The following is a 23,963-nucleotide window of genomic DNA, read 5'->3' as shown; positions in this document are numbered from 1 at the left end:
ACGTTATCGGGGCAAGCGGCAGAGCGAACTATATATGACCTAAAAAAGAGAGTGCTTGTAAAGTTCAGATTGCTGTGCCGGTTAGAGCCGATTATGGTTGACGCAAGAGACAGGGAAGTTTATGGACGAGAGACGGTCTGCTGGCTGTGACGAGGCTGCGGTGTTAGAGAGCCAGCGGGCGGTTTTAGATAATGATCGTAACCGCTACTCTGCCCCAAAACGCAGGATGTGATCTTGGAAAGGTGCAACATAGACAGAACTGAGGCGGGATGGGTAGCATCCTCTCCGCTAGTGCACCGTGTGCGGCCAGAAGTGCATCGCTGATTGGTAGGCGGGCTGTGGCTAAGGTTTTGTGAGGATGCTTGATTCTACCGCTGTGTGTCGTTTGCCTGCCTTGTGTAACTTGTATAACATTCTAGGACTATTAGGATTATTAAAAGAAATAATCCAAATTAGAGTCAATCCAAGTGATTCTTAAAACTGGGTTCGTCTGCTGGAGGAAGTGGCAAATTGTAAAACACAGAGACAACTAGATGGTGCAAAATTGGTGAATTGTATTAATATTTACAATATATACACAAGTTAGTCCACAATTTAAAGTCCAGAAGGGTTCCTTAAACCAAGGAAGTCAGCAGTCTCTTGCTGATGATGAAAGAAAATAATCAAATTCTTTCTGGAGCGGGTCAGTCCAGAGTGAAGATTTTATGGCTGAATCTCCAACCAATTTGGAAGAAGTTTCTTGATGATAGGAAGTTGATGTGGTATTTCTGTGATCCGCTAGTTGGTTAGCTCGCCAGTCTGGTCGTCATGATACCAGACAATCCGTGATTTTTCCTCGATCCTGAAGCAGATTGCTTGAATGGGAGTCTGCAACACACCTGGCCTGTGTCAACACGCCTAAATAATCAGTTCACATGTATTTTCTTATGATTACATGAGTTTACATAATATGCAAATTAAATTTTTTTTACACAACAGTGTTTTATACCGGTAAGCATTTCAGTTTAAATGCGCTATATTTATATCAGTGTATAACCAACTCAACAGGCTGGGAAGGCTAGTGCTAGCATGCTAGCTCCCGAACACAACACTCACCAGTTCCCTCTTGACAAACCGTGATCGCTACAATGTTCGGATGAATGATCACGCGTCTGCAAGCCAACAGAGTCACACGATTGAAGGATTCACAACAGACAGTTGACAACTGCTTTGGAAACAGACCAGAAGCCAACCTGCACATCAGAGTCCGACAGCGTCTCCTACCATGGACGCCGATTTGCAGCCATATAAACAGTAGCTGTCAATTTGGGACGCTGACGTGCAGCCGACACATGACGTTAAAACCGCACAAGAACGATTTAGTTTGTAAAGAATAAATTAAGGAAAGAAGGATTTTTATTTCTAATTAAATCTTTAAATCTAACAAAATGGAAAATAAAATAAATAAACTGAATCTAATATAGAAAAATTATCCTGGTTACACTTGCCTATGATCAGAGGCATGGATTGTGGAGGATTTTGGTGTAATACTTGCCATGCGTTTCTGCGGTATTGTTGTTTCTCTGCTGGTGATACCGGCTGCGGTTGTTGGGGCGTGAGGCTGGATTTTATCAGCTGATCCTCTCCGTCCCACGGTAGGCATAGTAACAAACAAAGAAAGTTGTTAATAAAAATTGAATAGAATTCGGTTGGTTTCTGTGCATTTCATGTAAACCTTTTAAAAGAATCCCTTCAACAAGTCACATAACCCGTAAAAGAAAAATGGTGCTGCAATTACTAGACTGGTGGGCAGCTGTGAGCGGGCAGCTGAGGTGGAAGAGGCAAACAGCCCCGGCTCCAGATGAGTTTACTTGTTAACAAGCTTAATGTGCTGTATTGTCATTAGCCGTTTTTTTTAAAAAAATTTTTAAGCTTACATTACCTGCGTCCAACTGCATTACTAAACTCTGTTAATTAAAATGGGGGAAAAAGTACAAAGTTCTTTGCGTTATGCCGTTTTGCTGCATGAATCTACAGCATCAGGCCCCGCTACTGATGCACGAGTATGAACCCGGCGCGAGGGTCTAGCACTCATGTTATGTTTAAAGGCGGCTCGGAAAAAAACAAAAAAGAACGATAGCGCCGTGTTAAGGGATTAAAAATTAATTGGTGAGAAAACGTCGACAGAGGATACAGACGGAAGCCCTTGCTGTATACAATTCATAAGGAATAACGGGAAGTTTACATAGAAAGCGCTTTTCACGGACATGGAATCACAAAGCGCTGAACGAGGAAACACAAACCACTCGACCAAAACTCGAACTTTGTCATACTCTGAATGTCAGCGCGAAAATTTTGAAACAAATTCTTAAACAGGAGGCCTCAGGGAAAACCCAGGACACGCTGGAGGGACTATGTCTCTCGGCTGGCCTGGGAACGCCTTGGGATTCCCCCGGAGGAGCTGGAAGAAGTGACTGGGGAGAGGGAAGTCTGGGCCTCCCTTCTGAAGCTGCTGCCCCCGTGACCCGACCCCGGATAAGCGGAAGAAAATGGATGGATGGAATTTTAAAAAGTGAATAATTAAGTCCTGTATGTCCAAATCTTAACCTTGTTATCACTCTTTCCTCCTTTCCATTTCTTCTTTCTCCTACAATCTTCTGAATTTTATAAAACCATCTTCCTGTTTTTTCTTCATCCCACCTTTTTTGCCAAACTTTCATCAGTTTCTCTTTAACAATACTCTTTCCTTCAGATTTACTTGTTTTAACTATAAAGCCAATAGGATTGTGAACTGTCCTCTTTGCCGTTTTATCTGCCCTCTCATTTCCATCTACTCCAATATGCACTGGAACCCACACAAATATAACTATCAAACCCATATTTTGTATTCTGAATAATGTATGAAATATTTCTAATAAAATGTCTGTCCTACTATCTGAATGATTATATTTTAAACTTAATAATACAGAGCTTGAATCTGAACATATTATTGTTTTTAATGGTTTTATGTTTTCTACCCATTGTAAAGCTAATAATATTGCCAGCATTTCCCCTGTGTTTACTGATAATCCATCTGTAATTAGTTTTCATATTTTTATATTGAATTCTGGTACTACAAAAGCTATTCCTATTTTTTCAGTTATTTTTGATGCATCTGTATAGATTTGAATATATTGATAACTGTTAAATATAATTGTACTGAATAACTATCTACAATGTAACATTTATCTTGTTTCTTTTCCATTATTGACATATTTATTGTTGCTTCTGGTAGAATCCAGGGTGGTATAATTGATATTGGTGTTGTTTGACTATTTTCTAAACTATTCATTTTAATTTTTTTTTAATTTTATTTTCAATTGTCCATCCAAAACTCTTCATTTCTTTCTTTTCTTTTTCCCAACATGGATTTAAAATTTCCAGAGTCGGATGTTCAAAGTTATTTCCTTGTAAATGTAACCAATAATTTATTTCTAGTTTTGTTCTTCTTAAATCTAATGGCATTTCTCCCATTTCTATTTCTAATGCTGCTGTTGCTGTGGTTTTAAATGCTGCAGTACATAATCTTAGTGCCTGATGTTGGATAATGTCTAATTTAACCAGATGTGTTTTAGCTGCTGAACCGTAAACTAGACAACCAAAGTCTATGTTGGATCTTATCATACTTGTGTAAATCTGTTTTAGTGATTGTCTATCTGCTCCCCAGTCACTGCCAGCCAAGCATCTCAAAATATTCAAAATTTTCTTACATTTATCAACAACTTTTTGAATATGTGTATGCCATTTTCATTTTTCATCAAACCATAGCCCTACAAATTTTATACACTTTACCTGCTCTAACTCTTAATTGTATAATTTAAATTTTATTTCCTTGTTTATTTTTTTCGGAGTAAATATCATTACTTTCATTTTATCAACCGAGAACTTAAATCCCCATTACAACGCCCATTTCTCTATTTCAATAATAACCTCTTGTAATTTTTTTAACAATAAAATCAAAGTTTTTCCCTCTTTTCCAAACAGCTCCATCACCTTTTAAAGGCTAAAGTCCAGTTTAGGTGGTCATCAGCTTGTCAGAAGGAATTTGAAAATGTCAAGTTCCTCTTAAGCACTGCACCAGTTTTGTCTGCTCCAAGATTAGATCGGCCTTTCCAGGTACAGGTTGATGCAAGTCAAGTGGGTGCAGGAGCCATTTTGTTGCAGACTGACGAAGAAGGTGTTGACCATCCAGTGTGTTTCTTTTCTAAGAAGTTCAATCAACATCAACTTAATTATTTGACCATTGAGAAAGAGGCCTTGGCTCTTATTACTGCAGCACTTTGATGTGGGTGGGGGTGTGTTTCCTGTTGTGGTATATTCAGATCATAACCCTTTGACCTTTTTGCACTCTTTACAGAGCCCCAATCAGCGGTCGATGCAATGGGTCTTATTTCTACAGCCTTACAACCTTGAAATTCGGCACATCGAGGCACTGAAAATGTGCTGGCTGATGCATTGTCTTGTGCCATTGATGGACCAGACTAACAGGAAAAAATGCCTACAGAGGTCCTAGTTGGGATCTTCTGATTTAAGGGGGAAGGGAAAATCAAACCCCGATGCTAAAATTAATGTTAGCGGTCTAAGTAAACAAGCAATTAAAAACAAGTTTTCAAGTAAGAGTTTACTTTATTTGGCCTGAATTAGTGTGCAGTCGGTTTTCCCCTGCAGTCATTAAAGCGCACACAGTTAGAGAATCCACTAAGAATCAGAGACATGAGCCAAGTTAGCTTGAAAAACTCTTTGATTTGATTTGACTGAGCCCTGAGATGTTTATAAAGGCTACCTCAAATAACCAGCATGATCTCTGGCCTCAGAGATGTAGAGCATTTTTAAAATGAAACGGTTTTGCACCATAAAACTCTCTATGTTCATGGATAGAAGTTTAAAAATGAAAGATTGAAAAATTACTTGAATAGACATCACCAACCCTAACATGTAACACCTCTCAAGAACTGCTGAAAAGATTACTACTTCACCTTCACAGAGGATTAGGATTGAGCTACAATGAAAAGGTTAACCAGACTCTGAAGGGTCAAGAAGGGAGACCCTGCACAGTGCATTTATGGGTATATTAAGTTGTTCAAGATGTATGGTCTTCTAAAGTGCAACTGCATGTTGACACAGTCCTGTAGAGTCTAGCTAGTGCAGATCCCATAGTGCTTTGCAAATATGGGCAGTTCCAATTGGGTTGTCATGTACAGTCATATAGAGCTGGGATGTGTAGAGGTTGTGGTGATTGGGGCTCAGTGGAAGATTCACTGTCTTGTTTTCAGAAGGTTGTGAGCTCACTTAACCCCAAGTGTGAAACCAGTCTGTGTTTTACTGAATGACTGTATGAGTGGATGTATGAGTCAGTGTGGCTTTAAGGCTCACCTGAAGCAAAATGGTTAACGAGCCGTCATGTGGTTGTATTCACATGCGCCTTTCACACTCGACGCAGACCATCCGGGGGTCATCCCTCCCAGAATATCACACCCCTAAGCACAAAGGTAACGAAATGGTCACAGAGCTAACACCACACCCTTTTGCAGGCAGCCTCCTCCAGGGACAATGAGTTTGCAGTTTCCATCCAGGAGGGGTTTTCCAGCAGTTTTTGTCATCTGACTAATATTGTCCTTCCCTACAGAAAGGTAATACAGACAGATGTGTCCATGAGTCCAAAACCAGCACTGATAGTTTCTCTACTATAACTAACATTTCACTGCTGCATTGTGCTACGCATATTCAAATCTGAGCATCAAGTTTGAAAATTATTATTAACTACAGTTTGTAGCAATATGACACTCAGAACAAAAAAGGATCAAACTATTAATGTTTTACCATCCCTATTGGCTAGAAAGGCTGGAGTCTCTGAAACTAGTTAGGGATGTTTGGGGGACTACGTCTGAGCTGTGTGGCCAGCCGCAGGAAAGTGCTTCATACCTCAAAAACTTGTGTTTGGTGATAAAGTATTACATGCTGTAAAGAATGCTAATGAAAAAATGGTTTTGCCTCCAGAAAACCTTGCCCAGCGTCTCACAGCAGCAACATGGACACATCATTTCTCTTACTTTGACCTTTCCACCTCTGTTTACTATCTGTGTGTAGGCGTCATTCCAGATAACAGCTTACATATCACTGTAATTTCTATCTCTCCTGGTGGTCTGTGCTCCTCTGCTCCCAGACTGACCCAGAGACGGAGACAAAATGAACAGTGAGCAGAAAACAAACAGTGTCTCACAGAGACTCGAGCGTTTAACATGCACAAGTGATGTCCAGCAACAAAAGTCAGATAATGAAATCGATGTTGGGGTACTGATGGGTGAAGGTGGCTTGGTCTGCAGCCGTGCAACAGGACTAATGACCATGATTCCACTTTGATAAGCACCGGTATAATCTGTGTTCGCTTTAGAATGAATGTAATTTAAAAGGTCTTTCATTAGCAGTGCTAGAAAAAGTAAGCTCAAGGGCATTATCTACGTACAGACATTAGTTCACTGCTGTCAAAGTCTGTGTGTTTGACAGAGTACACTGTAGTTCAGTACAAAGCAGCAATTACAATGAACACTTTTTCTTGATATTTAAATGGAACGACAGATTTTAGGGTTTTTAAAATATGATGTTTACCAAAGATGAATAAAATATGAGTAACTGACAATAACATGACAATGGTTATTGCATTAAACTTATATAGCACTTTTCTTGTCATACTGACCGCTAGAGCCACATTCACACACACACAATTATGCAACCATATGCAGACAATAAATGTGGATTATATTTCTGTTACAACTGCACATTTAAATGTCTGCTACAGTAAAGAGGAAACTGTTTCACTGCAATAGAAGACTGTCAACACACTGATGCTGCAGAAGAAACAGTCCATCACCACCCTGACCTTATTAAACAGCCTGACATGTTTGTTTTTAGACTGAGGAAGTAAAGTGGATAAAAACTCATACCTGCACAGGAGAACCTGCAAACTACAGACCAAAACAGATTTAGTCTTTAAGCAACAATGCAATTGATCAATTTTCATTCAAAATGTCAAACAATCTGATAACTGAGATGATTTATCCATGGATAAAATGTTTCCCCAGAAACTGAAGCTCTTCTTTCTTCTTCAAGCTCACAAAAGGAAGTTTAAGGTTCTGCATGTTAAATCCAGAGCTTTGATAATCTATAAAATCTGCTCTGGACAGATTTTATAGATTATTCCTGCAATCCACTGAAGCCACTCTCGAAGTTTGGATGTCACATCTCTGAGTTCTCTAATGACTCAGAGGTGCATCAAACTGACTCTCTGAAACTTCAGAATTTCCTCTGTGAATCCAGAGTATTTCTCAAGTATCCCGTATTCATTTTTTCATTATATTGCTGTTGCTTCAGACCTATGCCTATTACCAGAGTCTTCTTTCTTGGTCCACTAATAAAATATCACATTGATTAGCCATCCAGCTGTCAGTCAGGGTCTCTTGGGTCCTGTGTATTGTAGTAAACCTCATATTATGTTGCTGTTGTACTGCTTGTCCAGGCATTTTAGCTTAAAGACAAACACTTTCTGTTCAACATAGCAATTTTTTTAATATCTCTTCCTCTTCGCAGCATGCTCATTACCAACATATCTAATTCGAACTAAAATTAAGTTTACCTTTTTAAACTGTGCTGTGACCAGGTTGTGCTGATTCAGGATACAATACTGAATGTCTTAGGTCTGCTATTCTGGCTCCAACATATGCTCACATTAAATTGCTCTCATGGGTATTTTAATGAGAAAAATTTATTTTAAGGTGAACAACTTACTTTTTACTCCCAGTCTTTCCAATTATTGTGGTGCATTAAGTTCAATTACTCCCAGCATATGAATCACATTGACACTTCCCAGATTTGTACTTTGAACCTTGAATAATGAAAAAATAATATTTTTAAAAAACAAAGCTTAGGTAGAGAGAAAACAGGTGTTTATAAGTGGATTTCAATTTAATATAAAACATAAAAGGTTTCCACATAAAGGTAAAAAACATTTAGTAGAACAAATAGAGAGAGATACGTACAAATTAAGCTGACAGATGGTTCTAGAATGGCTGTAGATGAATTGGGGTGAAAAGGTTGTTTGTCTTTCTGTGTTGGCTGCCTCATAGGTTGTGACATTTAAAGTTTGTATCACATTTCACCTGACGATCACATACAGGGGTAACCAAAGATACAATATCCTCCTGACTATCAGTAGTTCAAATTTGTCCTTTGTAGAGGACATTTATAAACTTGAATATCTCCCACCCCCTGCATTCTACTGAATTAATTCCTTTTGGTATCTACAGAGGACATTTAGGGCTTTTCAATGATACCAAATGTGAAGGGGTGGGACTTTTGTACCTTCCTTTTATTCATTCAGATAAAATGATGTACATCAGTACAAGCACATTTTATGGGAAAAGAAAAAGTAAGTGCATAAAAGTTTTTATCGTGCAAATTTTGGTTTAAAATTTTGTTGGCATATTCTAAATAAGTCTCTTAGCAGCATATTATAACATTCTATGAATTATTTTGACTGTATTTTATCGTAGTATTTAAAAGTTGAAATATTGTCCTCTGTAGTGGAGGACAATATAAGTGTTGGAGTATAAGTTTGCAATTATTTTTGCATCCATCCATCCATCCATCCATCCATCCATCCATCCATCCATCCATCCATCCATCCATTTTCTGTACACTTTTTGTACACTTTTGTTCCATAGTGTGGTCAGGAGGGTTGCTGGTGCCCATCTCCAGCTAACGTTCCAGGTGAGAGGTGGGGTCACCCTGGACAAGTCGCCAGTCTGTCGCAGGGCAACACAGACACAGACAAACAACCATGCACACACACACTCACACCTAGGGACAATTTGGAGAGGCCAATTAACCTGGTAGGCCTGTCACAATAACAAATTTTGCTGGACGATTAAATGTCTAAAAAAAATATTGCGATAAACGATAATATTGTTTCAAGACCTTTTGACACTAATTTAATGGAAATGACTAATAATGCATGCAATTTCCTGCCATAGATAGATACACTTTATTTTCAAAAGAACACATAACACTGAAACTTATAAATTAAATAAATAAAACAACCAAAAACAAAAATAAAATGGATTCTCAGTCTCCATTAACAAAAAAACATACTTGAATAAAAACTAAACAACATAAAGCCAAAATGGAAATAAATACTGCATTCAACCAAAAGAGTGCAGATTATGAAGTCTGTATTATCCTTCAATATTCACTAGATTTAGATAGAGAAGATGGGCACATCCGACCACCTAATGCAGTAGTTTATACTACACAATTTTTTGCCCCTATTTTCCTCTTATGACAATCTTAGATCGTTGGCCGATCTAAGATTCTCGCTAGTGACTTCGTAACAGATCATCCTGCAGTGTGTGGTGTGTTGCGTTAGATCTTCGTGGCCGCTCCGATCTAAATCAGGGGTTTTCCCCGACTGGGAGCTTAACTCTGAATGTGACAGGTAGCCAATCAGAAAGTGCAGATTCTCCTCCTGCTTTCTGAGGGGAAATTATAGAGGGGAATCCCAAACAACTGACATGGCGCAACGCGAAATCCAGCGGACATTGGAAATGATATGTAGAAACAACATTAATATTTATTCAACATTTCGTGCAAAGAATATAGAAATGACAAGGAGAGGAGTTGGAGCCAAATCGCTTCCGCAGTTGGTAAATCGGGTAAGTTTTCAGCTGTTCTTCGTTAAAGTGACATAAATAGTTTATAATGATTTTCATTCAGTCAGGACTTTACGCCGACTCTAGCCACATGCATTGCAGGTAGATTCTAGTAAAGCGTTGATTAATGTCTGATTTTAAAATTAGTTAACTGGACTTGTAGCCATTATTTTGTACCCATGTGGCTGGACATCACACGGCACGACGAACCCGATCGAACCGTTATACCTAGGATTTCTTCGGCTAATGTGTCTCTCAGGTTTAGAAAATGGGCCGACAACTCGTGTAATGTGCGCTGGACATTACACTAAGAAAATGAGAGAGGGAGGGTCAGTGGAGAGCACCAGAGCTGAGCCGTTTTTCAATCAGTGTCATCAACAGAAAGAAAAAAGGCAGGAAGAGACGATAAAGCCGATAATTAAAATGAGGTCGATAGATTTAATTTATCGTGTGATTAATTGATTTATCGTTTATCGTGACAAGCCTACCTGACAGTCATGTTTTTGGACTGTGGGAGGAAACCGGAGTACCCAGAGAGAACCCACCATGTACAGGAAGAACATGCAAACTATATGCAGAAAGGCCCCGGGCTGGGAATAGAACCCAGGACCTTCATGCTAGGCAACAGTGCTCGGTTTTCTCAATGTGAAATTCATTCTTATGTTGTTTGGATATTTTCTTTGGGACAAACTGGTTGCCATCAAGGTTAAATTTCAAATGTATGGCATTCCGATGTCTACTGTAGTGGACACATGATATTTCAAAAATAAAAACTTTTTTTTCCCAAAAGAATGTTTTCAGTATTCTAATTACCAGATTGTGGAATAAAAAAAATGGTGATTGGACAATCATTTTTTTCCTGGTAGTAAGGAGGATAAAAACATGATCTTTTTTGTTTCAATGGGGTTGTATTATGAAAATTGTCTCTTTTTTTTTTAGCTTTGTATCATATTATAATGTTACTCCCTCATGAAAAGCGTACCTGGAGTGTTGCTTTGATTATTTCTTCCATGTTTGAGAAATCCTTTAATCTCCATGGCAACCATTCAGCTGTGCAAAACACTTGGGTGGACCTAGCGCCACCCAGGGTGCAACACCTCAGAGCTGCAATTTCCAAGTGTCCGCCTCACAGAGCAGCCCTCCTCCCCTCATGACTTCTCCAGTCAGCTCCTTCAGACTAGCCAGCAGCAATTAGCAAACATCTGGTGGAACTGCACATCAGTTGAGCTCATTATACAAGCCACTGTTAATGCTGGTAAAAATGTTGCTAAAGGGTTAATAGAGGAGCCATGTTGTGATGTACCAGCAACCCTCCCGACTCCGGGAGGGTATAGAAAATGGATGGATGTTGTGATGACTTTCTGAAGGCAACGTTTCAGATAGAGCAGGAATTTTTTAAAGGCACAGAGGCTCAGTTCCAAGGCTTTCATTTTTGAAGTCAAAATTCCTTTAAGTCACATTTAATATATATGGCATTTTTATGACTAAAGGTAGTATAGTTGATTTTGCTATAAAATGACACTGCATCTGTCAAAAGTGTGTGACAATCCTATTGTTTCTCTCCTCTTTTTTCTGTGCTGCAGTTTCTATATATTCCAATCAGCTTAGAATATTTTTTAATTTCTTTGCAGGAGAACAACTTCAGCAGTGGTAAAAGTCTCATAATGAATTCTTCAAACAATGTCATGTGATTGTCTATCTGCAATCTACCATTCAAACAACACTTAACTGCACATTTTAAAAAACCCGACCATGGCTACCGTACAGCCGCTGAAGCCAAAGAAGTGAGTCCAGACTCCTGACAAGAGAGGCTGGTGTACCACAAAGGATGAGCCTGACAGGGAGAAAAGAACAGAGCCATGGAGGGAAAAGTGGAAAACGTGTAGTGCTGCTGATAAGGGGAGATGATTGTGATTTCAGAGGGAGGGGCGCAGGGAGTTAGTGTGTTCCTCAAGAAGAAGAATGTGAGATGTAATGTGTAAAGAGAGAGCAGCAGCTAATGTAGGAGAAGTGGGAAGACAAATTGTAAAAAATGAAAATGAAACATGAACATGCAGTGTTTATTGAATTTACACAATCTCGGTATAATGCATGGATAATAACTTACTACCATATATCTAGCAGGGAAAAAATTTTGTAATTACAGTCTCCAACTGTAACAGTTATTATAGAAGTTCTCCATCTTCATTATTAAGACAGGAAATGTTGCTGCTACCTGAGTTAATGCAGTTATGCTGCTTAGTTTGAGAGAGTGGGAAATGTCAGGTGACAGATGTAATTTCCTAGCAGCAAAATGAACATATTAAAACATTTAAAATCCACGGCTACAAAACTTATCCTGATGGTTGGCTGCTGGCTGCAGCGGTAAGAACACACACCTTCATTTCCAAGGTTTCAGATACCAACATAAAGAAATCAAACAATGATGAAAAATTAAATATCTGAATAACACCAGGTGTTGCAGTTCATTGAATATAATCGCTGATCAACAGCAGCAAACAACATCCTACCTCTATGTCATTAATCTAACAGGCAAATGTTGCAGAAATTTAAATCCACTGTTTGCTCTTGTATCGTGCAGAAACACTTTAATCTGCAGCACCTTAAAGCAATCACATCCTGTTTGATCTTAGAAACAGCATTTTTGCCCAGCCTGATTCAGTTAGTTGGTTTATAGATAATGATTTACTCACCACTGCTTTCAGGCATCTGCCAGCTTTTTAATTAGCTTTATTTATTTTGTCATCAAAGGAAGTTTCTGTGCATCATATTCAGAAGATCCAATATCATTTTAATATGGGGTATGGGTACAACAGACTTTGACCTCAGAGACCAAGGGCCTGCTGGAGTGGTGGGCTGCCACACTCAATCGATTAGAATCAATTAGAACATGTGTTGTTTGTCAGAGTAATAGTGAATTTTTCAATCATTTTCTGTAATATTTTACAGTCATATTCAACAAATCAGAATTTCATTGGAAAGTTTATTTTTTTCAGTAACTCAACTCACAAAGTGAAACCTTGAATAGAGCATTTTAATTCTGACTGCCTGTAGTGGGTAAACAAAGCAAACATTAGAATAAAAACAATATCGGTCAATAATAATATGAGTGTTATGATGTGCATGTGTTTGAGTCGTTAGTTTGTGTTTCTGTTTTGATCATTTCTTTATTGGTTTTCTTCTCAGATCCAGCTGTAGTTCATTTCTCCTTGTGTTTACTTCTTGATTATTATTATTTGGTTATTAGAGTTGGGTTGCTGTTTTCCTGTTTATGTTAGCTTATTTTTTCCCCTTCTATCTATGGTTTCCCTGATTCTCTCCCTGGTTTCTGTTAGTTGTTTTCAGTTTGGTCATTAAAGCTCCTTCACCACAATCCTCCTGGGTCTGTTTATGACAGGAGCTTAAGAACGTTTGATATTTTTTCACTAAATCCGCTTCAGTTACCAGATCAGCCTTTACCTTTCTTTAACACAGTATACTTTGTCAACATAATAATGTTTATAGTACCTGGCCACTTTGAGATGAAGCTTTAATGACGGCTGCAGATATATGAACTACATGTACTCATCTTTTCATATATTTTACAACAATAAAACATATTGTTAGCTTATGTCTAGCTGTGTTATCGTCTGAAGCCACTACAGAAGCCAGTGCTACCATTAGCCTTTACCTTTCTTTAATTTGTTAGCTTTTTTTCTCAATCCCTCAGTCGGTCACAACAGACAGCTGCTCACACTGAGCCAGGTTCAGGTTCAGGTTCAGGTTCAGGTTCAGGTTTATGTTTATGTTTATGTTTATGTTCAGGTTCATGTTCTGCTAGAGGTTTCTTCATATTAAGGGGGAGTTTACTTTTACACCACTGCCACATGTATGCTCAGAATGAGAAATTGCTACAAAGTTATTGACTCGGTGCACCACAAAATTTTTGTTCAGGAGGAGGAAATGCTGCAAAGTGAGTGACTTGATGAAGTCAGCTAAATTAACTTTTTACCAGGTGGCATTATTAATGTCACTGCATTGTTTTATATCTGGGTCCAAATTGGAATGTATTGACTTTGAATAGTCTATACATTCCATAGGTCCAAAGTAGTTTGAATGGAGTTAGAAGTTTACATTGAACATATTTCATAGTGACATAGTGAAGGACCAGTAAGGAGCTGTGTTTCCATTGACCAATTTAACATTTCAAATATAAATTTGCTTAATGGAAATATGACAAGTAAGAAAAAAAAAGCTCTTGTTTTTGGATAAAAAAATGTTTGGAGATAGAATGCGGTGGTTTCTTGGCCTTTTGAAATTGGTTTGTTTTGTTAAGTTGAAATGGAAACACTTTTTCATCATGAGTCACATGATCAACAGCCGGATGTTGCCACTGACACAAACCCTGAAGAAGAAGACAGGAAGCATAGTAAGAGGAAAATGGAATAGCATGTTTTTTTATTGACTTATCACATGAAAAAGCTAATTCATGTGTTATTTTAATTGTGTTTCTTATCTAATGGAAACTGGTTTTTCAACATTAGTGGAATGTTGACAAAGTTTTGCTCACATGTGTAACATATACACAGCTAGAGTCCAGCTGACTGAAAACCTCAGACTGTCTTAACTGTCAGCCCCAAAACACTTACATGTACCTCAATGGGTCCATGAGAACGCTGGGGTCATCATGACAGCTAAGAGGTTTTAAATAAAATCCACCTTCACATTAAAAGTTTGATTTGAGACAATGATTTCTAATAATTAAAGGTTTAGCTCACCAATTAATTCAATCTGACGTCAAACTGAAAAAAGACGAAACCAAAAGGAATACCAGGCCATTTCAACATCTCTGACCTTCGGCTGCAGGCTGGATCAGAACCTCAAGGTCTTCTGCTCCCACAATCTGAGGGTTTAGAGACGCCATCTGTGAGGATAAGAGACTGTTCTGGCAAGAACTGGAATGCAAATGATGACATTTTGAATATTATCAGAGGGAAGGATAAAACAGATGAAATGCCATATTTGACACATTTGCATCCACCACATCTCAAAGACTGAAAAATGTCTTGACAGTTTCGGTTTTTATTTATTCACTTAGACAAAGGGCTGAACATTTTTTTCTTCTATTAATTGTTAAGAGAATTAGTTTAAAAGTATTTTGTTTCAGATTTAGTTTTGGTAAACTTCATGGTTTTCTCCTTCCGGTGTATTACCTGTGTTGAAGCTTACAAATTAAACCCAAAGATACATGCGTTTGCTGCTTGAAGAACTCATCAGTTAAGAAACCCATCAAAGATCCTCTATTGTCATAAAGATGTCTTACAGTTAGTGATTTATTTGTAGATGCTGCATAAAAGTTAATATGTAAGACACACCAAGTGTGACAGGGAGGGAACAGGTGTGTACTAACTTTTGCTCACAGTTGTTGAGACATTATTGGCTGTGTGTTGAATTATTTTGAAGGGACAGTAAATTTACAGTTATTCAGGCTGTACAGTGACTACTACACATCATATCAAAGAGTCATGTAATCAGGGTTGTCCCAGGCAGAGACTGTTGTATTCTGTGTAGTTATTTTTGAGGTTTTCTGTGTTTAGTCCTGTCCCTGTCCTGTCTTCCCTGTTGATTGCTTCCCAGGTGTGTCTCATTCCTTGATTACCCTCCCTGTGTATTTAAGTCCACCTGTTGTCTTTGTCTCTTGTCGGATCCTCGTTGTGCGTACGTCTTGTGTGCGTCTCTGTTGTCCCTGTTGCTTCCTGTGTGGCCTGTTTGTATTCTGTTCCCTTTGGATTTATCATTAAAATAATCATCATCTTCATCTTCATCCTGGCCTGCCTGCGTCTCACCTCACCTCACCAAAACCTCTAATCATGACAGAGACAATAAAATATTTACAATCTGAAGGGTTTTCTCATTTTTGTGAGATTCAATATGTTACATTCTCCTGGCAGGTATGAACTGGTCCAGTGTTAACGTGAAACTTCCCAAGCCAGGAAACTTAATTTTCTACATGCAGAAATTGAGTGCAAAGATACACAATTAGTGAAATGGCTACAATATAAAAGCTGTCAAAGAAACAGGTCAACTTCCAACCAGGCCAATGTGGAGAATTATCCGTTCTCCATGCTGAGTTCTTGATGTATGAGGTTAACGAAGAGTCAGTGAGTTGACTTCATAAATTCCATTTATTAATACCAAAATGCAGCTGATCCATTCTGACATGCCACCTTTAAGAGCTGGGTGATTCTCCAAATCCTGTGCCTTTTGTGTCCCACAGGTTTATCTCAAAGATTTTCATATAATGCAAACACGTTTTTGAGAAAATCAAGAAATGAAAATATCCATTTGTCTTGGTAATGTAACATGCAAATATATTTTAAAAATCATGTTTTGAAAAATGTTATGGGTTGTTGAAGTGTAGAGGTCAGCCAAATGAGCATGTCCCCACTGACCAATGTTCATTTTTCAATTAATATAAAACAAATAAAAATAGACAACAACCAGTGTGTGGTCAAGACCACCTAACCCAAGACCAAGACAAGACCAAGACCAGAGTGTATCAAGACCGAGACAAGACCAAGACTTTTAGGGTCCGAGACCAAGTCAAGACCAAGACCGAGGGAAGTCGAGACCAAGTCAGTTAGAGTGGGACCAGCGGCCCACGCTAACTGACGTGACAAAATGAGAAATATGATCAAAGTTGCTTCTCAAATTAATCTGAAAGATCCATATTCCCATAAAAACACCTAGATATTAAATACTTAATAAATCTAACCAATATTAAAAGCAGAACAAACTTTGCTTCTGTCTCTGTGCTACAATCAGCGGTGGTCTCGTGCCATCCCTAAAAACATAACGCCCTGGGCACCCATAAAGCTCATGTCAGAAACCGCCACTGTCTGCACCATTAAACATAGCAATTGAGGCAATGCCATGACAGTAAATAACGCCCAACTATGAACACTGACCAAGGAGCAATAAGCAAGAAGTAACCAAGCACAAGGAGCTCACTGTGACTGTTCTCTCCCTCTCTCCCGCTATATGAAGCCAGGCAGTCTGACACCATGGCAGACATTACATCTGCCACTTTGAATGAAAACAATCAAAGAGTATTTCTGCATGCTCTTTCGTTCTTGTGTTTTATTTAATTTAAAAAATATCAATGTACACAATTAAATAAAATAATGATAGCTATTGCAGTGTACGCAGAGCATTACAAGAACAAAGAACAGTATTCTGTCAGGTCAGCATACCCTGCCAGATCGTCATACGCTTAGCACAAACTCACGGCTATATCTGTCAGACACGTCATTACCATATGATTTTATTTAATCAGCAACATAGAATCATGATGTAGATCATCATACACTTTGTTATTAACAGTTGTATGGCATCCTGACTTAGCGGTTAAGTAGGTTAATGAGTTTTACACGATGTTTGTTGTAGTTCACTGCAGCTGCAGCCAGACCTTGCTTTAAATCAGAGGTTCCCAAATTGTGGGGCACGCCCCCTACAGGGGGCACCATGCCATTGCAGGGGGGGCAAGGGAAGTCATCTGGATGAAAAAAAAAAAAAAAACAGGAACGCTGTATGTGCTGGGTTTTTACTTTAGCATGGCCAACTCTCTGTTATTCCTCTGTCAGTTTAATACAGTAGGGGCTTCCGCACTTCCCATATCTGTGTCCTCTGTGACTTTTATCAGTAGTTAAAACTGTTTAATCCGTTGTTAACATGTCGTAACCTTTTTTTCTGAGCCGCCTTTAAATGCTACATGAGCGCTACGATGCTCGCTCTGGGTTTACACCTGTGGGGCAATGAAGGAGACCTGCTGCTGCTTTGCAGAGCTACACAGGTGTTAGAATTATGGCAGCAAAATGCAAAGAACTTTCCACAGTTCTGAGATGAGTAAAGCTGTTGGATGCAGGTAAAGTTAGCTAAAAGATGACTAGCTAATATCAGTACAGCACCTTAAACTTAACAAGTAGCTTGTAGGCTACTGGTGTTGTTGTCTATGTTCAGCTACGACTCATTTTGCCCCCCAAAAATATGATTCCCCCTCTTGTTCGTCTGGAGCCGGGGCTGAGTAGAACAGGGAGTCTCCAAGAATCCACCTCCCACCCCTGTCGTTCAACCAGACAGCTATTTGTAAGCCATAGAAATAGTTTGGAAACCACTGGGGGGCCCAGGAGAAAAAGTTTGGGAACCACTGCTTTAAATACATTTTGAAACCACGACAACGTATATCTATATAGTTATCATTGAAAACAACTTAATGACTTATTTTTGTCATAACTTGTTGTGTATGGTGAACTGACAACTCCTCTGACTGTCGGACTTCGGTACTCACTGCATGTATGCTATTCTGACAGCGTATAGTAATCTGATAGAACGGCTCTCAGTGACACTCAAGTCCTATCTTCTAAGTAAAGAGCCGTTCAGAAAAATCGGACTGTTCCTGAATGTCACGTCACTATATTGCAGACTTTTGGTCACAGCGCTGTCCCATATATGCGACATGTCAGTCAACACCTCCGCACAATAATTCAGTGCAGTGAGTGACTTTTTTCATCACAAATGCTTAGGTGTCTCTGTACAGCTAGCTTTGCTAATGTCACGTCAACGGAGCTTACCTTTGTTTGAGCTTCTTTTCTAAGTGACGAAAAAAGTTAGACGTTGTCCCCACCGTCTGTGAAAGCGAAGCGCTGCTGAGTTAGCTGTAGCCATCGGATTTCTTATAATTTATGTAGCGCTATTCTATTACTGACGATTAGACAGACACCTTCTGCCGCTGAGAGGAAACCACTGCGCATGTCTCAGAGCGCTGCGTGCGAGTGAAAGGTGGGGAGGGGGAGTAACCGAAACACGTTTGCATCCACTGAAAACAAAGATGTTAACAAATAAACTGGACAGTATGCTGTACGTTTAGTGATATTTTTACAGTTGCGGTCTTCACCGGGACCAAATGCGGTCGAGTGCGAGACGAGACCGAGACCATCAAAAACGGGTCGGTTTAATAAGAGAAACGTGAAACACAGGGTGGATCTTTAACCCATCAGGAAGCCTGAGGCGTACGGCTGAAGGACTGAGAACAGAGGTTATTTCAAAGGGACCAATAAAGCGAGGGGAAAGCTTACGATTGGATGATTTGAGATTGATGTCACGAGTGGAGAGCCAAACCTCTTGTCCAGGAGAATATGACGGTGCCGGGGTTCTCTTACGGTCTGCCCATCTGCGGTTGTCCTCGGCTGTCCGGTTGAGAGCCGCATTGGTCTGTGTCCAGATGTGTCTACAACGGCGGATGTGATGGCGAACAGAAGTGACGGATGCTTGTAGCTCATCTGAAGGAAACAGAGGGGGCTGATAACCAAGAGAGGACTCAAAAGGTGATAGGCCCGTGGCTGTTGAGGTGTGGCTGTTGTGGGCATACTCCACCCAAGGCAAGTGCACACTCCAGGATGAAGGGTGCGACGAACAGAGACAACGAAGGGTAGCTTCAAGCTCCTGATTCAGACGCTCAGTCTGACCATTAGTCTGGGGATGAAACCCAGAAGTGAGGGCAACCTTAGCTCCTAGAGCGGTGCCAAACTCCTTCCAAACTCTTGAAACAAACTGTGGACCCCTGTCTGACAGAATCTCAGAGGGGATACCATGCAGACGAAACACATGTTTAGTTAGAAGATGGGCAGTTTGCATGGCAGTAGGAAGTTTACGTAAGGGAACCAGATGGCAAGCCTTAGAGAAGCGGTCAATGATTGTTAGAATGGTGGTGAAACCCTTTGAAGGTGGTAGCCCAGTAACAAAGTCCAAAGCTATGTGCGACCAGGGACGTTTGGGAACTGGAAGAGGTTGAAGCAACCCACTAGGGGGTTGATTGCGGGTCTTATTGCGAGCGCAGATGGGACAGGCAAGCACATAGTCCTTGACATCTCTATACAACGACGGCCACCAAAAGTTTCGTCTGATCAGAGAGATTGTTCTGTTAATGCCAGGATGGCAAGAAAATTTTGCAGTATGGGCCCAATGAATGAGACGAGCTCTGACAGATGAAGGAACGTACAAACGGTTGGGTGGTCTATTTATGGGACCGGGTTCAGTCTGTTGAGCAGCCAGTACCTGGTCTCTAATCTGCCAAGAAAGAGTTCCAACAACACATGATGGTGAAATAACAGTGGTTTCAGGCATGTCATGATCAGGGGAGAACTGTCTCGAAAGTGCATCTGGCTTGGTGTTTTTGGATCCAGGTCTGTAAGAGATAGTAAAGTTGAACCTGGAGAAAAAGAGGGACCAGCGAGACTGTCTGGGATTTAATCTCTTGGCCTGTTGAAGGTAGGCTAGATTCTTGTGATCTGTCCAGACAACAATGGGATGCTCCGCCCCTCTAACCAGTGACGCCATTCATCAAAAGCCATCTTTATTGCCAGGAGTTCTCTATCACCCACATCATAGTTTTTCTCCGCTGGCGAGAGACGACGGGAGAAAAATGCACAGGGGTGCAGTTTGTCATCAATAGAAGAAATCTGTGACAGGACCGCCCCTACCCCAGAATCAGAGGCATCCACCTCTACAACAAACTGTTTCAATGGGTCTGGTTGAATGAGGATGGGTACATTGGCAAACCTCCTCTTCAAATCTAAGAAACTTCGCTCAGCTTCTGGTGACCAATTGAAATTAACCTTGGTGGAAGTGAGACGGGTAAGGGGAAGAACAGTTTGGCTATAGTTTTTAATGAACCGACGGTAGAAATTAGCAAACCCCAGAAAACGTTGAAGCTGCTTGCGGGATGTGGGAGTCGGCCAGTGCAAGACCGCTTGAACCTTTGCTGGGTCCGTCTTCACCTGCCCGCTCCCCAAAACATAACCCAGAAATGTCACTGATGAGGCATGAAACTCGCATTTCTCCGCCTTGACGAACAGCCGATTCTCCAAAAGACGCTGAAGAACCAGGCGGACATGTCTCTTGTGTTCCTCTAAAGATCTTGAAAAAATGAGAATGTCGTCAAGATAAACAAAGACAAACTGATTAAGGTAGTTCCTGAGGACATCATTGACTAATGATTGGAACACTGCTGGTGCGTTCATGAGGCCAAAGGGCATAACTAAATACTCAAAATGGCCAAGTGGTGTCCTGAACGCTGTTTTCCACTCGTCTCCCTCCCTCATTCTGATCAAGTGGTAAGCATTACGGAGGTCGAGTTTGGTAAAATGGTGGCTCCCTGAACGAGTTCAAAAGCAGAGGCAAGTAATGGCAGTGGATATTTATTCTTTGCGGTGATTTGGTTTAACGCCCTGTAGTCAATACATGGTCTGACTGTTCCGTCCTTCTTACCAACGAAGAAAAACCCGGCTCCCACAGGTGAGGTTGATGAACGAATGATGCCAGCAGCAAGGGACTCACTGATGTATCTCTCCATGCTCTCCCTCTCTGGTTTGGATATGCTGTACAAACGGCTGGTGGGTAGTGGTGCTCCTGGAAGTAGGTCAATGGTACAATCGTATGGACGGTGAGGAGGGAGAGAGAGAGCTTTAGACTTACTGAAAACCATGCGAAGGTCATGGTATTCAGACGGAACACTGGTCAGGTCAGCAGGAGAGGGTTCATCTGCAGGATGAGAAACAACTAAAGGGAGAGCAGAGTGAAGACACGATGATAAACAGTATGTGCTCCAAGACTCTACCTGGCCACTCCTCCAATTAAGGTGTGGATTATGACTGAGAAGCCATGGATAACCTAAAACCACTGGGGACTGAGGTGAAGGGAATACAAAAAAGGTTATTGTCTCACGATGATTTCCTGAAACTAAAAGCTCAATGGGTACTGTGCGATGGGTAATGACAGGTAGGGCTTTACCATTCAGTGCAGAAACCAAGACTGGGACTTGAAGAGGAACGGTGGGTACCTGGAGTTGATTAACCAGGTTACCGTCAATAAGGTTCTGTTCACAACCAGAATCTATTAAAACAAATGTCTGAAAGGACCGATTACTAGTTATCAGGGAACATGGTAGAGTTAAACGGGAAGCCTTCCTTGAGTTGCCCACCACTTCTCCCGTGGCTAATGATGGGCTCTGTCTTTTGGCAGGTTCTTACAGTCAGCAATGTAATGCCCTGTTTGACCACAGTAGAGGCAGGCGCCTGTCCTCATGCGTCGCTGCCGTTCTTCGGGAGTTAGTCTGGTTCTTCCTATTTGCATAGGTTCCTCAGGGGTTTGATCTTGATTAGTGGGGGTAACGTTAAATTCCACTCTGTTTGGGCAAATATTCAGTTCTCTCTTGGATCGGGTTCTGTCTCTGACCCTATTGTCGATCTTAATAGCCATTGAGATTAGATCCTCTAATGAGGCTGGGTCATCTCGGTAAGCTACTTCATCCTTTATGTTCTCGTTCAGAGCTTGTAGAAAAGCTCCCTTCAATGCCTCCGTGTTCCAACCAGACGAGGCTGCCAGGGTTCTAAAGTCAATAGCAAAATCCGCTACTGCTTGACGACCCTGCTTTAAATTCCACAGCTTGCGGGTAATGTCAGAACGTGATTCTGTATACCCAAATGTTTGTTTAAATGCGGACACAAACGAATCATAAGTCCCCTGAAAAAAGACTTGCTGTCCAAACTTAGCCTCCGCCCATCTTAGCGCTCTTCCCCTTAACAAGCCAATTACATACGAGATCTTTGCAGCATCTGTCTGAAAACTTTGGGGCGAAAAAGAAAAAACTAAAGAACATTGTAATAAAAATCCCCCACATTTACCTATCTCACCTGAATAGGGCTCAGGCGTGGGTGGGGAGACCTCTCTGAGACGCACGGACACTGGAGGTGTCTGTGCAGGGCTGGCGGAGGCGCTGGCTTGAGAAGGGAGTGGATCTGCAGCAGGAGGTGGCCCCAAAGCAGGGGATGGGCCAGCAGAAACTAGCTTTTGGTGAAGATCTTTCAACATTCCAGCAAATTGATCTAAACGCTGGTTGGTAATAGTTTGTTGATCGTATAACGAGTGCAGCATAGTGTCATGACGGACCAGTACAGCATGATCTTGTTGTGGGTCGGGAGTTGATTCTGCTGGGTCAAGTTGGCTGGATGATTCTGCCATGATGGGCTTTAACCTTCTGACCCACATGCAAATCAACAAGTCCGAAATAAAGGTAAGGAGTTTTATTTCCTTGCAATAACAGAAAAGTAGTTCTCCTTGATCCTTCCAGGAGCGATTGAGTGGTGCGGAGGGAGCAGCGGGCAGGCAGACTTGCAGGTGATCCACACGAGAGGAGACAGCAATGGAACAGATGCCGTAGGTGAATCCAGAAACTGATCTAGAAACGGAAACACAAGGACTTTAAACCACTGGAAAAATATCAAAGAGACAGATCAAAAACAAGTACTATGGACTACAGGAGAGGGCTGAGAGACTACCGGTGCACGTTAATCATCCAGCACTGAGTGAAGGTTCTGCTGCTCCTTTATCCCCACCACTGATGGGGCTGATGAGGTCCACCTGTGTAGGCTGCCCAGGTTCCTCACCAAGATCTTCGCTGGAAAGATGCATCACTCACACTCACACACACACACACACACACAGGAACCCTGACATTCTTGGGGGTACTATGACAAAAACAAAACAAAAAAAATATATATATATATATTAGAGATGTGCCTATCAGGTTTTTTCCAGCCGATACCTATACCGATCACCCATGAGGGTCGATCACCGATACCGATCACATAATTATTATAATTTTTTTTTTAATCATAAACACTACCGGTTACATTATGTGGAAAAAGGAACCATGAATTCATCTTAATTTAGACAAAAACGTGTTTTTAATAACTTTTTCCAAGAAGAAAACTAAACAAAACAGGCATTGTGCAAATAGTATTATCAATAGCAGTACAATCTTTAACAGACTGATAACATATAAAGGCTCTGAAGAAGCTAAATAATGCAAAGAGTCAAAATAAAACCTCTCAACATTGCCAAAAAATTCAAGTATAAAACTTAACAGTCAAAGGCAAAAACAGGATCCATTAGAATAAACAATCCTGAGTTACTGAATGAAAACTTCCTGATAGCATTGCGGCTAGCTGATTACTGCAAGTTATGATTGGCTGTTTCTGACTTAGCAGAGTAATTATGCAGAGCAGGGAGGAGATTGATTATTTTTTTAGAGATTATCTGTCTCATGTTAGGTCAGCGAAAGTTTTAATACGTGTGTAAAATGTATTTTTTTAAGTAAGATGCTGCAGCTTTAAGCAGAGGTTTGGTGTGAGAGTCACTACCAGGTGG

At 40.5% G+C, this 23,963-nt stretch overlaps 1 long non-coding RNA gene across 1 annotated transcript; it reads right to left on the bottom strand.

The window, feature by feature from the left end:
• Positions 1 to 22,822: 22,822 nt before the first annotated feature.
• Positions 22,823 to 23,450, bottom strand: LOC145553201 (uncharacterized). Its single transcript, XR_014089484.1, has 2 exons — positions 23,093 to 23,450; positions 22,823 to 22,992 (listed from the first exon to the last, which is right to left on the bottom strand). It is a non-coding gene; the product is annotated as an uncharacterized LOC145553201 (long non-coding RNA).
• Positions 23,451 to 23,963: the final 513 nt, after the last annotated feature.

Source organism: Poecilia reticulata, chromosome 10 (genome assembly GCF_904066995.2).
Source record: "Poecilia reticulata chromosome 10, P_reticulata-male-v2, whole genome shotgun sequence".
NCBI classification, from domain to species: domain Eukaryota; kingdom Metazoa; phylum Chordata; class Actinopteri; order Cyprinodontiformes; family Poeciliidae; genus Poecilia; species Poecilia reticulata.
The sequence above is the reverse complement of the archived record's forward strand: the minus strand, read 5'-3'. Positions and strand labels throughout refer to the sequence as shown.